General features: G+C 40.1%; 1 long non-coding RNA gene across 1 annotated transcript; it reads right to left on the bottom strand.

The window, feature by feature from the left end:
- Nucleotides 1-2,901: 2,901 nt before the first annotated feature.
- Nucleotides 2,902-15,730, bottom strand: LOC309717611. The gene is made up of 3 exons (XR_014279757.1): nt 15,093-15,730; nt 3,812-4,041; nt 2,902-3,661 (listed from the first exon to the last, which is right to left on the bottom strand). It is a non-coding gene; the product is annotated as an uncharacterized lncRNA (long non-coding RNA).
- Between the last annotated feature and the right edge of the window lie 893 nt (nt 15,731-16,623).

Here is a 16,623-nt window from a genome sequence, read left to right as displayed (position 1 = left end):
AAATGAGAAAAATAAATTTTCCACACTGTGCATGGGCCAGGGTGCTGCAGTAAGCTGTTTTAGGACAGCGCTCACTCTGACCTATCCACATAAAGTCCAGAAGCACATATAAATAACGAGCTGGCGTGTTGAAGAGGACGGCTATTGATTACCGAGGGAGGCTGGATGACACTGCAGCGCGGCTCTGCTTAGGCATCGTCTAGGTCAAACAGAATCTGTATTCATTCCCGTAGTCATGCTCAAATTCATGCATTAATACGGTGCTACTTTGCGTAGTCCTGTTTCACATCCATAAGTATGTTCAGCACCATTTTTCACCCCTGCTCCACCACTACTGGCTGTTGGACTCTGGATTTTGGTGCTGCTCATCGACCACAATATACACTTAAAATAATGACATTATAATGGGATTCGTTGGACATTTTTCCATCCTTTGCTGAATCTGCACATTGTGCATGCCAAAAAGTCATATCAATGAATTACTCTTATACACTTTTCTCTGATTTCAGTCTCTACTTGCTGAAATATCTTCCATTTTTTAAGACATAAAGATAGGATAGCTTGTTATGAGCGGCTTAGTGCTGGTGAACCTCCTTGCACATGTCAAATTGTGAAATGTTGTCATTGTGTTACTTAAATTTGTAAGTCTCAGTTCAAACAGCATGATCAAAGACATTTCTTTGTTTCTGTTGACCTCCCCAGCCTGTTGGTGGGGGAGGCTGTAGTGTTTTATTATAGGCACATCCTATGTGAGGGTTCTGTTTTCTTGTTTAGTAAACTACCTGCCTTTATGACCCTTTTGGTGAGCAGGAGGTCACACAAACGCACCCCCACACACACACATTCTCGCACAGGCATACACACACACATACACACATGGTACCTTATCTTTTATAACCATAGGGGGGTTTACAATGGGTGGTGCTTGTGTGTACTGTAACTGTTTTAAATAAAAGGCGGCAAGCGGAGGCCAGGGTCAAAGTGGTCTGACTGAGTGCAGAAGGGCTGATCCTTCCCTTGCACAAGTAAAATCGCTGTTCGCCTTGCTTCCTTGTCGTTAACGGGAATAAGTTTCTAAACCAGCGGGGTCTGTGGAAGCGCAGACCCAACAAAACCCCCACAAGACTCTTGTGTCAGGAAGTTGAACAAAGGCCGATTACCACCACAGCTGTGATAAATTTCTACTGCACCACAGAAAGAGTACAATAAGGCCGTGCTCCCCAGTCGTCTTTCATCTTCTATTTATGGAAAGTAAAATCACCATGTTTCTCATCCCTGCACACAAACTGAAGTCAGCTGACTGTAGCACAAAAGCGCAGGAAGAAAAAAATACCGGTGATGCTTTTTCTCCATTTCTATCAACCCATCCTGCATATAGCTGAGGAGCCTTTGTAATATACGGTGGCTGGGAAGTGCAAATCACATTTAAAACATCAACAACAAAATAAAATTTTCAAAAACACTTTTACATTAAAAAAAACAAATAAAAAAAATTTACAAAAAAATAACATTTAAGAAAACACTTTAACAAGCCTGCAACAAATTAACAAGTGGCTCTTGACGGAAAGGGATTGTCTGAAATACCGGAAGTGACTCAACGATAGGGCTTTGGAATTGATGTAACGCCGCAATGTATTGTGGGAGCGCAGCGCCATATATCTGGGCCACGAATCAAAACAAACATGCTGTGTTGGAAGGACGGTTGCTAGAAACATGCTTAAAAGCAGTTTAAAAGAAAAAGGACGGTACAGAGACAGGTTGCGTCCGGATGGAAAGAGACGGTACTTGCAGAAAATAGCGTGCATTGGAAATGTGGACCCGTATGAAATACGGCCGTGGAGTAGAAATCCTGAAGACCTACCGCTATTGACGTAGCCTGATATATTTTCGTACCTTGTCTGTGGAGTCAGCGCGTACAAGGTGAACCAGTTTCGCAATTATAAATCTCTGGAGGGACACATCCAATTCACCAAAGATTGGGTACAAGATTTGTGAGTACGTCGTCATTCAAACGAAGGTAAGTCAGCTTGAGTACTACGAGTAAAATGCGTTTGATTTTCCCCCAAACATTCAGATCAGTGCAGCATAAATTCATTCATGAGGGGGAAATTACAGTGAGAACATGTGGAGGCTGTTAGACATAGTGAGTTCAGTGCATTGATGTGACATTGTCCTGAAGGATTTAGTTATTCCTTATGGTTAAAGAAATTGCAATGATTTATTAATGTTTATTATAAATAATCCTAATTCTATATCTTACTTCCATGTTTGTGTCCTGTGTCACTAAAAATACATTTTATTTTAATTTTATACATTGATTAATGACCTGCAGAATCTCCTTATCATATTAGGTGTCCATAATTGTCACTTAAAGTCAAACTTTATGCTTTCTCCATCTTGAAAGTGATTACATCCTCGCATTACATACTTTAGGTTCGTTTTCTGCAGGCGGGTTTCTGAAAGAGAACAGGCAGATTTAGAATATAACATGCAGCGTTCTATAGATGGATGCATAAAAAAAAAGAAAAATTACATGTATGTGCTAACTTTCTAAACACTTTGTTACATTTATGATAAATGGATTAGAAAGAAGATAAAACACATTTATGTCGGCCTTGGCTCATTAAAGTCCTTGTCTTTAAATTAACTTTGTATGTTTCAGGTACTGCACTCTCGAAGACTGAATGAACCAGCATTGCAGCCATGGGTCATTGTGAGCATCACAGGGAAGGTTGAAGCCGCCCACTGCACCTGTATGGCCGGAGTCGCGGAGACCTGCAGCCATGTCACTGCTCTTCTGTTTAAAGTAGAAGCAACAGTGCAGATCTGTGGCACAAGGACTGTTACAGATGAATCTGCATACTGGGTTTTGCCTGGTAATATGACCAAGATACAGCCAGAGGTTGGCCATAAGATAGACTTCTCCTCTTCAGCTGCCCCCCCAAAAAAGGCTCTTTATCAAAACATAAACAGACCATCCGTATTGAAAGGTAAAAGGAGACGTCCTCAAAGAAGAAAAATCTCACCTGCTACTGTGGAGGAGTTGTCACCGCTATTGGATACTTTGCTGGAACACAGTAAAGCTGTGGGTTGTGGGAATGACCCATAATGTTTTATCTAGGGGTCTAGATTTATGCCTGAAGTGCACTGCCATGTAAATAATTTGCATTTATTGAATATGTACTGACTGAGTACCACTGTTCAAAAGTTGAATAAAGAAACAAACTAACTTTTGCCTTTTTTTTTAAATTAAAACCACTTTATAGAACATCACATCAGTTACAATGTAGAATCCATGTTATTTAAAGTTTACAAATGACAAAATGTTTACACAAAATCATGACTCCGTGTAGATGATATCAACCACTACTAACACTACTTAATTTACTGTATCTTTTGAAAAATTAACGCTATTTATACAGCACAAGACTTAAGAATATTTAACAAGAGTTTCATTCTTCCCTGGTTTTACTACCACACTGATCACCAAAACGCAGCAAACCTTCACCATCTTATCCAGAAGGGTCACCTCTTCACCCTCACACGGAAGAAGTAATCTGATTGGCATGGTGGTATGTTTGAAGCAGGAATTTCGGAGTGCCCCTTGTGTAGCGCTGGAACCCAATCACGATGTGTTTCATCCATTTCATAGGCTGGTTTGCTGCAATAATGCCAAATAATTAGCATCTCTATAAATAGAACATATTTCTGCAAAATCACTCAGTTTGTTCTAATTTGCTATGACCTCAGAGTGCATCGAAAATAAAACGAATAGGCAATAAAGAGTGATATGAACATATTTAAAACTTACCGGAATGAAAATGTCTGGAGCACACCAATAGTGATCTGTCGGTCGCGAACGAAATGGCTCTTAGAGCCGGGTCTTTGACGTGAACGACCAGCCGACTCCTTATCGCTAGCCGTGGGTTTTTTTTTTCTTTTTCTTTCTCTCACCCTCTCTCTCGCACTTTTTTTCCGCTTCACTCCGCATGCGAGCCTTGTGTTTTGCGCTGGGAAGAGGGGGGAGGGGCGGTAGTTACACTGGCAATAGCACAGGAACAGAGCAGGAGGGAGAGACAGAGAAAGAGAGCCAGGGACAACAACGTCACATTAGAAAGGTATAGTAATCATCCACAACTATTTTCAGTTGCGCATGATAAAGGATTCAGAAAGTTTATTCATGCAGGCCCATATGACAGAGAATATGCATGTTCTTTTAGTTTTCATATTTTAATTTATATTTAATTGTGTTGTGGTTTGCAGTGTTTTGTGTTGTTTCACTTTAAATTAGTTTAAAAGGAAAAAGCTGAAAATTTAAATAGTTAAAAGTTGAAATGTGAATAGTTGGTTTTTGTATTATATGATTTATTTATTACATTTTATGTGGAGTGAATAAATAAAAGTATATTTATGGTGGCCCCTAGAGACAAAGCACGTACAAACACGTACGAACTCCAAAGCCCGTACAAACTCCAAAACACGTACAAACTTCAAAGCACATACAAACTCCAAAACATATTTATATTTAAAAATATATAAATAAAACCACCTTTTTTTTACATTAGTAATTCCTTTTGTGTATAATTTTATGTTATTGTTAATAATAAATAAATTAAAGCAGCAACAAGACAACCTGAAGAGCCGGTTCAGAGCCAAAAGAGACGGCTCTTTTTAGTGAGTCGAGCCGAAAGAGCCGGTTCTCTAAAAAGAGCCGGAAATCCCATCACTACACACCAACAGATATTTGGAGATGGAAGAGAACTGGATATCAGCTCATCTCACAGCTGCTATCCAAAATAGACGCCTTCTTTTGGTAACATCTGATACATGAGCTGCCTCATGTTGCTTCCAGGTGGGGAAAGAATGAAAAGATAAACTGGAATATTATTGTGCAGTGAAACACCTTCATTAACCTCCTAGGACCTGGTGTCCACATATGTGGACATCACATTTTGGGTTGTCTAGACCAAAATACTACATTTTGCTCTACAAGGACCTGATATCCACTTACGAGGATATTATACTGCCACTGTTCTATCGAAATTTAAAATGAATGTCCTCATATGTGGATCTCATTATTCTCAGAAACGAAAATCAGGTAAAAAAAAAAATCTGGTAACTCTTTGTTTTTACATTCATCAGGTCCCAATCAGCCCAAATAGCAAAGAGAAATTAAAAATGCATGCCATGAAAGAGTTCAGGTCTTGACACTGAATCCTAAACATACATCCTTTACACAGCCTCATAGGTGTGTGAGGCTAAAGTCAGACTGAACTGAGGTACTGTTGTATTGTTCCAGAGGGTTAGAGAGGCAGAACCTGCAATATGCAATATGTAGCACCAGCTTTAAAACAATGTCATTGGATTGTTGGTCCAAAGGCCCAGTCAGCTGCCAGGGTGGGGCGCAGCTGCAGAGAGGTTGTTTAGCTCCCACAAAACTATTTCTGACAGGTTAAATTGTGAGAGGGTTTGTCTGCCCGGCTGCACAAGCATTTATTGAGTGTGGAATGAGTTTGAAGGTTTGTGTGTATGTGCAGAAAGAGAACACTGCTGTCTTTTTTCTGTATGTGTGTGTGTGACCTCTGGTCACAGATTAAGGTCACAGCTTCTCTGTCAGGCAGCACAAGATGAGTAATGTTTTAATGTGAACTTATTAGGCTCTCCTGCTTTTATGGGCAGTCTGAGGCTGGAGATGGAGAGCTCGTTTTTCACTTGGATTGACTTGACCGCAGACTTGAACCAGCTTTAATGCCTGGTCAGTCTTTAATCCCCGATATGAGAAAATAACTGAAATTTCATTGGAATTAAAAGAAAATACATTAAATAATTATACCAGTGAATGTCAAAATGTGTGTGCACAATTGTATATATGTAGTGTTTATTGAATGCAATCAGTTGGACAGGTAGCATGTAAATCTCTTAATTTGTTTCATTAATGATTCTAGAATGTATCAAGTACGAGTAATCTGCAAAACAAATTCATGATAATGCTGCTTGTGCTTCTGAATGCTACGCATGTTAGCTGTGGCTGATCGATACAAGGAGTGTGAATATTTTTAATCTCTGATGTGTAAAAACCATGGAACAGACACGGAAAATATTTTTGCAAAGTGATTAAAAATTTCACTTCATTAATTTTTGGGTGTGAGTAATAAAAAAAAATACTATGTTTGGCTGCTAAAGCTTATTAAATTAAAATTTGCTAAGTCTGTTCTCATTGACATTTTTCAGAGAGGGTCTAAAAGTAGAGCTGTGCATCTTTTGCACAACTAGGCATTCAAAGTATCTGACTGTTTTGCCAACATTTTATTGTTATTACGCCATAAAGCATGATATGTGATCTCAGTATGTAGTGTACCACTAGTTGGGTTATTTGGTTAAACTGCAAGATAAACACAATGTGATTTTCATATCTAATGTGGAGTCCTACAAGGGTCTGAATTGAGGCCATAACTGTTTTATTTTAGACTTAGACTTAGATCCTCCCATGCTTTATGTGGCATATCGGGCGGCAAACGAACACCACCAGGCTCGATCTTGTGCCCGGGCTTCACCTTCTTCCAACGATATATATTCAATGTCTTTAGGTCTTGATGGAATGACCTTCGCCAGGTGTTGCGGGGACATCCTCGTGGTCTTTTAACGCCCAGGGATTGCCAGTCGGAGTCTTTTGCGTGCAACGATGTTGTGAGGTTTGACTGTGCCACTCCTTCACAGGATCTCCTCGTTGTTCATCCTCCGAAATACCGCAGCTGCCTTTCCAATGCGGCATTTGACATCCACCTCCACATCGCCGTCATGGGAAATCATGCTACCGAGATAGGTGAATTTCTCCACTTCTTCTAGCTGCTGTGTCCCGATGTAGATCCCTCGTCGTGGGTCCTTGGAGCTGACATGCATGATCTTTTCAGAGCTGATCCTCAGGCCAATCTTGCCAGCTTCTCTTCTTAGATCAGTCGTTCCTTGCTGTAGCTTCAGCTCGTCTTCCTCAAGTAAGGCGATATCGTCAGCGAAATCGAGGTCGCCAAGACAGTCTTGATCAGACCAATGGATGCCAGCTCATGGGCACCGGCTCACCGCATGACGTAGTCGAGGGCAACGAGAAAAAGTAGAGGTGACAGGATGCAGCCCTGCCTGACGCCGGTGGTGATTTTGAAGAAGTCGGTGTGGCCATTTCCGGTCTTAACGCAACAGCATGATCGCAAGTACAGGTCCTTGAAGATGTTGATGAAGATGGTAGGGACACCGTACAAGCGCAGGATCTGCCAAAGAGAATCGCGGTGGATGCTATCGAAGGCCTTCTTGAGGCCTTTATTTGAGAGAAAAATTATATATATATATATATATATATATATATATATATATATAGTTTGATAAAAGAGTAATAAGTTTGATTTTAAATTTTAGCAAAATAGTGTAATGAAAGTACTGTATATGATCACACTGGGAGGATGAACCTCCCACTGGGAGGATAAAGGAGAGCCAGCACAATATATAGACACACATAAGGCCAATCGGGGAAGTGCAGACAGCTGGGGAAACAAGACTGAACTAAATCAGATGACGGAGAAAGGCAAGGCACATGGGACAAATAAGTATCAAGTACCAGGGAAACACAAACACACAAATGAATTTAATATAGGCGAACTCTCACAAGAGGAAAGAACAAGGAACACTGAGGGAAGGATGGAATTAATACAACCAGGAACTAAGAACTCAAGACTGAGCAGCATGACGACAGCATGGAGGCTTCCTAAGACAGCAGGAATGTAAAGACTTAAAAGACTGTTGCCTTTTGAGAATAAACTACATGTCTATAAAGAAATGAATGCCAGTAAGAAATAAATAAAGTATGAACCAAACAAATCAACAAAGACTGTCTTGTGAAGCCTACACTGTCCCTTCAAACACAATTCATGTATTTGTTGTACTCTGCACAATATAGCTGAATAAACGTGATCAGATATGAGTGCGGTACAGTGTTTGTAGTATTTTGGAGTTATACTGAACAGAGTTTCTGTCAGATGCTGCTTGAGGTTTGGTGACAAACAGTTTGCCAGAGGAAGTGTTCGAGTCACAGACGAAACAAAATGAGCACAGATGTATCACACTGACTGTACAGCAGCCAGCCCGGTGACTGTGCATTTTCATGCAACCATTCTCAGTCTGGTGTAGGTTGCCCCAAGCTCTTCCATTTGTCTTTTTTAAGCCTTTCAGTGGGGAACCAAATGAGAAATCTGGGTTTTACCCTGAGACCAAGCAAAAGACATTTAGCTGTGCTCGAGGCTACAGCTTCATGAGAACATATTATTACTTTTATCATCTGGAGAGCCATCACAGACAGTCCATTTCCTTTCTGAGCTTTGTTTTGTTTCTTACTGATTTTATGTACTGAACTTTACTGTAGTCATACTGTATTCACAGGGCAGCATATAAAAAACCCCACACAATGTTCTTTGAATTTACCAGGTAAATATGAGCAATGTTCCATAATTATGTATAACAGGCTTGAGTTCAAAAAGACTTGAGCTTACCAAAACAAAAAGCACCTAGATCCTTACTTTGTATGCCTTTACACAGATGTAAATGTAAAACTAACAGGTTATATTAACACAGTAATTGAAACCTGCTACATGTGAGACAACTGTTAGCATACAATTATTCATTTGATCATTTTTCAATCTGTCATCTCTATGGTTATGTAATTTTAAGCAATATAAAAACTTATAAAAAATTGATATACACACCCATTTTTCTTAAAATTCAACATATCATTAACAGTCCCTGTGCTCACATGACCTTAACTCTGCTTATAGTACCAACACCCATTTTTTAAAAGTATTTTCAAGGACATTTGAAAAAGTACAGTGGTGCTGTTTTATTTTCCCATCTCATGGTGAACTTAACTGAAAAGACCTTTGAAATGACAGCGCAGATCAATTATACCTCACCAATATACTCCACGGTCTCTGCATCGTGTCTTCAACTGCAAGTCAAAGGTCACAGGTACACAGATAGGAAAGGTTTTTTTCACTTCCTCATGTTTTTTGTTGAAATATATAGCCTCGAATGTGCTAAATATCACCTATAGATGTCTTTTAGGCTACATCCACACTAGCATGGATAGATTTGAAAATGGGGTTTTTGTCTGAAAACGCTCCGCGTCCACACTACCGTTTTCAGTCATTTTCAAAGAGTTGCGCATCCACACTAAAATGGCCAAAAAGGCTGACATTGCAGTTCCGCCCACGTGTGAAACGCAAGACGACTCGACTACCAAAATTGTGAGCAAACAAAACAACTGCTGTCCGATGCCGTCTGCCATCTTGGTTTAAGTGGTCATGTGACTACATCATATGACCAACATACGTCATCGTTTTCGAAAATCTGCCTTTTCGAGTTTCCACACTGCGACAGGACAACTCAGTTTAGAAATGTATGCGTTTTCGAGAGCATTTTCAAAACGCTGCCTTTTTCCTTCGGGAAAGTGCCGTCTCAGCGTGGACGGGAGGCCAAAAGAGAAAACAATGCGTTTTCAAACGAAAATGCATTAGTGTGGACGTAGCCTTAGACTTCTAATCAGTAATAAAACATAATTAATAGGGCATTTTTTAGTTGAATAAAGTTGTTTTTTTATTCTTAGGCCCTTTGCTGAACTAATTTTTAACTCAGTTTTTTCCCTTTCTTGAGCAAAAAAGCTACACCATGATTATCAACAGTTATCACAATCCTATAGTCCCTGACTCTCTGTTTCCTTTGACAGAACTCATCTGCGTGGATCATGGTTGCAGGTAAGATCCCAGCTTGTGTTGCTTTGTGATTCACCCCCCCTCCCTGATGATCTCACTCTGGGGACCAATGACAGAGGGGATGGATCAGGCCAAATTACTGATATAGATACTTGGTTAGAACTTCGGGCTCTTCTCTCTATCTTCCTGCAACTCATTTTTTATAGCAGGCTCTCTGTGAACTTCCTGACCTCAGGCTTTCAACACCTGCTAACTAAAGTGCTGCACACATATCGCGGAGTTAATGGGGATCAGACACCCTCTACTCCCCCCTCCTACTCCCTCATGCCTGATGCTCACCCCTGCCCCAGTCTGCCAAAAGTGTACTGCAGAATGAAAAAAGATGGTGAAAATTACCTTGACATTGCAGACAGTTGGCCCTGTGGATTCTCGTCAGTGCCCGACTCAGGTCGGTGAGTCATTCTTTTCATTGAGACTGATCTCAGCAGCAGCTGATATGACTGAGTGATGTTGAGTATGGAAGAAAAAGTGTAGTGACTCATTTGGTGACAATCAGATGTTGTGAAAACCATGTTTTAACCCTTTACAGCCGATCGGAGCGGGCACGCTCTGTTTTGCGTAACTATTTTTAAATCCCGGTAGCTCTGCAACCAAGTAAGCTAGCGCAATAATTTTTTTTGCATATGAAACTGGAGGAGTTGTACTTACATCTTATGCCATCAGCTTGTCCTAGGTCACAGTTTCCTTCCACATATAGCTTTGCAAAAACTGCATAAAAATCACTTGCAGCAACAAAAACATGATATTCCAGAAACACGCTTCGCCGATCCATCAGCTGTTTGTAACACTTCCTACGTCCATCAGCGCGAACTATCACATGACCGCATGACCTGCCCGAAACCGGAAGTGACGTCATTTTGCGGAAATGTAGTTTTTTACGATCGGGGCCTTATGAGCTTGTGTTTTACTTGTTATGTGTTTTAAAAAGTTATGTTTGACTTTATGACTTTCTGTGTCGTTTCTGGGATGCTTAAGACTCATATTGCACTGCTGGAAATAGTTTATTTTGATGCATATGCTGTTATTTTGCAAATTTGCACTATAATATTTATTTTCGTTTTTCCTGCAGTATATAAAAATTGGTGTATTTCAAAAATAAAACTATGAAGACACTCAAAATTAATTTCCTGTGGTGGGAAACTAGTTTGTGTAACTTTTTTGTATTTACAGTTTTGAGGGATAAGCCTCTTAAATTTCTCTAACTAGAAATATATGTTAAAAAAACAAAAACGATTTTCAATTTTTTTGTAGTTTATTGCACTTTTTTGCAATTTATGTAATTACTATGCACCTAATGCAGACATATTATTAAAGTTTGGGCTATAATGGTTGTATTGATGTATAGCAACTTGAAATGCTCCCAAAAATGGCTCCACAGCATGTAAAAATATAATATAAGCTCTGGCGAACTTGGTTCTATGGTAGGTCTTAAAGGGTTAATTGACTTCCACTCCATGAACAGTTGAAAAATTGATATATTGTGAACTACATGACAAGTGGAAAAGCACCCTCTTGTAATCACAGCTACATCACATTGTAACAACAACAGATGGCGGTCCCTCACTGAGCTGCAGTGGTTCTGCAGGGGCATTCTCCCTGTTAAAGGAGAGTTTTTCCTCTTCACTGTCGCCAAGTGCTCGCTCATCGGGGGCCATCTGATTGTCGGGGTTTTCTCTGGATTATTGTAATGGCTTTGCTTTACAGTATAGCAGACTTAAAGGTGGCCATTGTTTTTGATTTGGCTCTATGTAAATAAAATAAAATTGAATTAATTTATCAGCCTTAACTTGCCTGCTTCCCAGTTTCCTGTTTTCCTTTGGTTGTGGTAATGGGCAGCTAGACGTAAAACTGTATCACAGACTAGAAAGTGAAACTGGAGAAATATAAAGAATGCAAATAATTTAAATGTCTTATAAAGCTAAGCAGTAATCTGAGTTATTACTGATGAGTTTGCCAGGACCACTTTGTCTATTGTAGGTTTTTTCCAAAAAGGTTACACAAGGAAGTAGCCCGCTGACAAATGATCGCCTCTTTCTTGGAACCCTAAATCCACTTCCCCAGAGCTAATAAAACCTGAAGTGTGTGCATTACTGAAATGCCCTTCTTGGCAGGTGCTAATTGAATCAGCTGAGTAGTTTGAAAAGCACATGCTTGTGCATATATTAAAGAAAATTCTTTCATCGCTGATGACCTCAGGTTTTTGAGGGCTTCAAATTAGTGACTCAAAAAGCAGAACGGAGAGGGAATTAGAGAAGATTAATGAAAAAAGTATTTTCTCTTTTGTTGCTTGCTGTTGGGAGCTGCCTGACAAACACACAGGGCAGCTCAGCCAGCACGCTGCACTGGTAGCCCTGGCCAAGCGGGAGCTTTGCGCCTGCATTGCAGAGGCTGTCCGGACACGGATTGATTTGTAGCTATTGAGACAACACCGATACGATACCGAGAACGTGGACGTCAGCAATCGCCTTCCGATTTTTAAGTGGGAGGCTGAGCTGCTGAAGAGAAGAGTCATAGACAAAAAGAGAGAGCAAAACCCAAGGTGAGGCGTTTTCATACTGAAATACCTTCACCTTGCTGTCTTCTTTGCTATTTCACAGCATACTAACGCAGACTGTGCTTCTGTTATCACAGCGCCATTCTTCTTGGCATTTGAGAAATGACTCTGCGATAAGAGCACTCACTGTGAATTTTAAACCAGGCAACGACTGAGAAAAACAACTATCGTGTGTTCCGGGGTTGCATTATGCTTCTATTAAAGCTTAAGTTTCTGTGTCTTATTGTAAACAGAACAAGGACGAAGAAAACTGATTTTCAGGGCTAATGTTCAGCTGTAGGAGCCGTGCGAGGCTCCAGAACGCAATCAGCAGTAAAAGCTTTATTTTCAAGGTAATGAACTCTCCTCGGGGTATGTGTGATTTATGCTCCCTATTGAAACCACTTTGAATCACCCAGAAGTGCCTCTGATTCAGTCCTGACCTTAAAAAAACCTTTCTGTCCTCGTCTTGTTACCAATACAAAAATATGTAGAAAATTGTACCTAAAAGAAACATTAAACACGATCTAGCATCTAGAAAACTTCAGACCAGATGAAACTTTCAGAAGAAATGAAGAACGATCACACATCTTTTGTCAGATGAGAAAAAGGAGGCAAAAAAACCAAAATTATATTCAAGGCAAGGGTGTAGATTTGGTTGTGGCATTGGTGGGGACGGATGATTCAACAATTGAACCCTGCCCCGTTTCTTATTTTTTCCTTTTTGTTTTTGCTTCTTGATAAAAGGAGAAATATACTTGCCTACATATGCTATTCTACCTGCTTTTAAACCGTTTAAAATTATAATTCATAGTTTTATATGTGAATTATATAATGTTAAATTACTATTAAACAAATGACTGACTAAGTATTTTGGGGCGATCGTGGCTCAAGAGTTGGGAGTTCGCCTTGTAATCGGAAGGTTGCCAGTTCGAGCCCCGGCTTGGACAGTCTCGGTCGTTGTGTCCTTGGGCAAGACACTTCACCCGTTGCCTACTGGTGGTGGTCAGAGGGCCCGGTGGCGCCAGTGTCCGGCAGCCTCGCCTCTGTCAGTGCGCCCCAGGGTGGCTACAATGTAGCTTGCCATCACCAGTGTGTGAATGTGTGTGTGAATGGGTGGATGACTGGATATGTAAAGCGCTTTGGGGTCCTTAGGGACTAGTAAAGCGCTATATAAATACAGGCCATTTTAAGTATTTTAGACTTTAGTTTACTTCAGCCATATTCCATATAAATCAGGTATCATACAAAAGTAAAAATAGCTTCAAATACAGTCAGGAAAATAAATGAATATGACTTTAAGGACTTAACAACATTAGTTCAGTTATAGTGCACCAACATCTGTTATACTTTGGCACTATGGGAACACTGAATGACCTGGTGGTTTTTATCCATAAAAATACTCGTCTAAGATGACCACCATACATTAGTGATGTATACCCCCCCCCTCTCATTTTAGAGAACCGGCTCTTTCGGCTCCGAACCGGCTCTTCAGGTTGTTTTGTTGCTTTAATTAATTTATTATTAACAATAACATAAAATTATGCACAAAAGGAATTACTAATGTATAAAAAAAGTGGTTTTATTTATATATGTTTATATATAAATATATGCGGTGGCCCCTAGAGACAAAACACGTACAAACTCCAAAACACATTTCTAGCATGAACTGAACTTCCAAAACAGAGCTACCTAGATCACTTAAATTACACAATTGAAAGCATGAAAGCATATGGGTATTGTTTGTGTATTTATACACAAGCATTCATATATAGTCAAATAATAAAATAAAATAAAAGTTCATTTACCTGTTATTACCACACACCAAATCCGGTCGTTGGTACTTGCTGGCTTGTGTAGCCACTAGGTAATAAAGTTCAACACTGCCCCTAGCATCCTGGAGCACTTCTGTTGTCTTTTGTACGTGTTTTGAGTTTTTATGTGCTTCTGAGTTTGTACGTGTTTTGGAGTTTGTACGTGATTTGAAGTTTGCACGTGCTGCTTTGTCTCTAGGGGCCACCGTAAATATACTTTTATTTATTCACTCCAGATAAAATGTAATAAATAAATCATATAATACAAAAATCAACTATTCACATTTCAACTTTTAACTATTTAAATATTCAGCTTTTTCCTTTTACAAATTTAAAGTGAAACAACACAAAACACTGCAAACCACAACACAATTAAATATAAATTATAATATGAAAACAAAAAGAAGATGCATATTCTCTGTCATGTGGGCCTGCATGAATAAACTTTCTGAATCCTTTATCATCTGCAACTGAAAATAGTTGTGGATGATTACTAGGGATGGATATCGTTTAGGTTTTATCCGATACCAGTGCCAAACCGGTACTTTTGAAACGGTGCTGGTGCTTAAAGAATGGAGAACACAAACTTTGTCCAAAAACCTCTCATGTTCAGCTGTTTTTTGTAAAAAGATAACAATCTTAGCCTTTTCTGCAGCTATAGGGGATTTATGGTATCACTCTTGGCTGGAAGCAGTGCTTAATCAATGGAAAAAACACAAACTTTGTCCAAAAACCTCTCATGTTTAGCTGTTTTCTACTTTTTCTTTGGTCGTTTTAGCCTTTTTGGCCAGGGTGAAGGGAGTATCTGCCATCAAACAAGAAGACAGTCACATGTAACTACAACGGTGTTTGCTAGTTCACCTTACATGCATTAATGTAATAATGTGGTTAGCCTACTCAATATAAATTACACAAGAACAACATTAAGCTACTCACGCAGAGAAGAACGGCTGCTGCTGCCATCATCATCCGTCATCATTTCTGCTACACTGGCAGGGCTAGGGGCCAGGACTCTAATCTTCGGGTTCATGGGGATGTTGCTAACTCCGGTTCCGATAACAGGCACCACACCCGCAGTAGATGTGCTCGGTGTGAGGTCTCGCAGCAAGCTATCAAATACGGCGCATTTCTCGGCTTTTAACAAAATGTTATACGTCGCCAGGTGTTTCATCAGATTCGAGGAGTTACCTCCTTTTCACAGTATCACCTTAAAGCACTTGTTGCAGGCTGCTGAATTTGCATCTTTTGCTGTGAAGTACAGCCAGACTTTGACCGCTTTGCTCTGGGCATTTTTAATCTGTAGCTCTGCTCTAAAAGAACTTACGTACCTGGGCCCGCCTACTACGCTTGCAAAAGTAAAATGATTGGCTGGAATCCAAAGTGTATGACATCTCAGGGAAAAAACACCAAAATAAAGCACCGAAATGTGCGCTGCTTTTCGGTCTGGTTACTACCGTTTATGTCAGAACCAGTGCCATAATGGCACCGGATACCGGTACCCATCCCTAATGATTACTATACCTTTATAATGTGATGTTGTTGTCCCTGGCTCTCTTTCTCTCTCTCCCTCCTGCTCTGTTCCTGTGTTACTGAGTGTAACTACCGCCCCTTCCGCCCAGTGTAAAGCACAAGGGTCGCATGCTGAGTGAAGCGGAAAAAAAGTGCGAGAGAGAGAGAGGGTGAGAGAAAAAAAAAACAGCTGGCGTCGTTCATGTCAAAGAACCGGCTCTAAGAGCCATTTCCTTCGCAACCGACCCATCACTAGTATACATGTACATATATATACAAAAAACTTAATTTTAAAGTGTTTATTTATCGGATAAAATAAGTTAAATGTCACCGTTTTATATTGTCCGACCGGAAACAGGCCGGGGGTATCCAAATTCAGAGGCTGCGTCCACCTGAGGATCCGGCCTTTGTGGTCTAAGTGGGCCGGGTCCTCCGAAAGCCGGGCAGACCGAAAATGAGCGACTGTGAAATTGGACAGTCTAGCCTTCAGAATTACGTCACCTGCCATCTGCTCCTTGCTGTCTAAAATATAACCGGACGAGGCGTAGATGGTCGAATAAACTGCTGTTTTCACACAGCAGTTTATTCAGCTATGTGAGAACCCGGAGGAATCCTCCCGAGGGATTAATAAAGTTTTATTTAATCTAATTTAATCTAATAACTTTAATCTCAGCCAAAACGATTTACTCACCAACAAATAAAACACAGAAAAAGGCCACTCAATAACATGTTTAAGTTATTTGACGTTTACACAGCTACATTCTCGCCTGAAGATGTGTTAAAAATTTATTTTGCGACCCAGAAAGAGAAATAAGAGTAATATTAAAATTAGGTAGCTGCAGTAATAGTAGCCATTGTTGGAAACTGGAATGGCTGGGCCAGTCTGGGATGTGGTTTTCAGTTTTGTTGTCCGGGTGGAAAATCGGGAGAAATTGGGGAGAATGGTCGCCCCGGGAGA

The sequence above is a fragment of the Aulonocara stuartgranti genome (assembly GCF_965226115.1).
Source record: "Aulonocara stuartgranti genome assembly, chromosome: 2".
Taxonomy (NCBI): Eukaryota; Metazoa; Chordata; class Actinopteri; order Cichliformes; family Cichlidae; genus Aulonocara; species Aulonocara stuartgranti.
This window is presented reverse-complemented; position numbering and strand designations above follow the sequence as displayed.